Source organism: Rhipicephalus sanguineus, chromosome 3 (genome assembly GCF_013339695.2).
Source record: "Rhipicephalus sanguineus isolate Rsan-2018 chromosome 3, BIME_Rsan_1.4, whole genome shotgun sequence".
NCBI lineage: Eukaryota > Metazoa > Arthropoda > Arachnida > Ixodida > Ixodidae > Rhipicephalus > Rhipicephalus sanguineus.
This window is the reverse complement of record NC_051178.1, coordinates 230,605,095-230,607,234: the sequence shown is the minus strand read 5'-3', so window position 1 is coordinate 230,607,234 and position 2,140 is coordinate 230,605,095.

The following is a 2,140-nucleotide window of genomic DNA, read 5'->3' as shown; positions in this document are numbered from 1 at the left end:
CCGTTTCCGACGTGCTCAGATATGGCTAGATAGTCCCCTCACATGTCAACTCGTTTCCCCCAAAAATGCCCGACAGCGTGCGAGTGAGTCCACGTTCTTCAGTAGGTCGGCTTCACGACGAGGTACCGCCACTGACCGCGCTTCATCGTGCGTTCGCGTCCTCTTCCTCGCCACGTCGTTCAACATGCACGCTTCTGTCAGTGATAGGTCGCTGCCTTTCTACATAACGCGGGGGTTGTGGGAGTGTAAAAGGCGGGGGGGAGGGGGGGGAACGAGCGGGATAGTGATCGGCGATCTCAGCCGCCGGCCCCAATTTGCATGCGAGGACGCTTAGCTCCAGAACCCCGCAGTGCACTCCCGCACGAGCGCCTTCGCTGCTCCTCGCCACGTCTGTAATGATAAAATCAATGGAGGAATAATAATGTCGGCGCCTTGTAACTAAAACCCCTCGGCCCGCGTGCCGTTAATCTTCTGTAACGAAATGCAGCGGAGCAAACCTCAAAGAGAAAAAGAGAGAGTGGGGGAGGGGGATGCTTTCGAAGATCCCGTGAATGCTGACTCCGATGAGCCTGGCTCTTGCCCTTTTCCGCACTCTTTTTTTTCTGCGTGTTTGGTTTCGCTCCCGAATGCTGGTTTATGCGCTTTTTTTCGTCCCTGATTTCTTTCTGTTTCTTGAACATGAAGGACAGATATAGCCTGACCTTAATGACCTGCATTTCACTTCTTATCTTCACCCTCACTCTTTGCCTATTAAGCATAATGACGAATGTCGACGCTTTATTCCAACGCTCGTCGCGAATGCCGATAATGCCGCTAAAGCCGGCGTATGGCGACAGTGTGGAAAACGTAGCTAGATTGAAATGTGTGGAGCACATATTCTTTCTAGAATATGCCTACATACGAGAACGCTGAAACGGCGGCTTTGACTTGCATACGTTCCTACGGCTGTGCCATTCATAGCGATCGATTCAAGATCAATATTGATCGGTCGGTGACATAAAAGATCGTTTGCGATCACTTTAGCACGCTGAAGTGTCGGATGAGCGGCTATGCTATATAAGTGCACTGCCTATACAAGAGGTCTCCACTTACCCCTCACACCCCTCTTCCTACGTGCGAGTGAGAGCACTCGCACACTTTCACTCGCACGTAGAAGGTACGACGCAAGGGGCGTTGTTATCGATTTGGACTTTATATGGAACACGACGGCGACGCCGACGGCAAAGAGTGTTCGCGTAATTGCTATCTCAATACGAAGAAAATCCGACACAAGAATGACGCATTCGGCCTAAAAATAAAATTAGAAACCCCTTGGGATGAATTCTTGCAGACTCTGCCTGCACAGGTGGTGCCCACCTAAGACGTCCGCAAATATTGCCAGTAGTCACTCGGGTGTTTCCGGCAGCACAGCATCTGCTTTATTGTGAGGCCATTTGAGCTCATGAACAAGACTTGCTTTTCTGGCGGCAAGCTACCCAACAGACGCATAACATATAAAAGTGACATGCAAACAGGAACATTATTTCAGTGTACAATCAAGCACTGAGGCTTGTGTTTTCTTTTTTTATTTATTATTTTCTTTTGCAAGCAAACTTTGGTGTCAGCCTTTGATAGATGACGTTATACTGCGGATCAAACAAGTTCGAAGACGATTCAATCTCGCAGTTCCCTCACGATGTCATCAAGAAACCGCGCGCAAGTTTGAGAGCCTTTGAAAGTTGCTGCTTTTTCGCGCACTCTTTCTTGCCGCTTTTATCGTCTGACGTCTCCTTAAGCTCATTGGTGGGTGCAAAACAATTTAACGCTTCTGAGATGTTTTTCTTCCTTGCACAGCTTCGCCAGTCTTATCTGTAGACGAAAGACCAATTTTCAAAGTGTAGAAATAGAGGAGGCAAAGAAGACCCCCGCAGAAAACAAATAAAATACGCGCAAGCAATAAGTATCTGCAGAAGGACGTGATGAAGTGTTTCAAGAATGATAAAGACATGCGTAAGCCGTTCTTCACGCAAGAGGCTGTCACATTTATTATATCGCTGTTGCACAGAAGGAGGTAGCCGGTACCGTCTTTATCGTGGTTGAACTTTCAATCGTTTTCTCATCGCCTTTTGGCGAGGAAATTGTTCGTAGAAAACTTTATTTG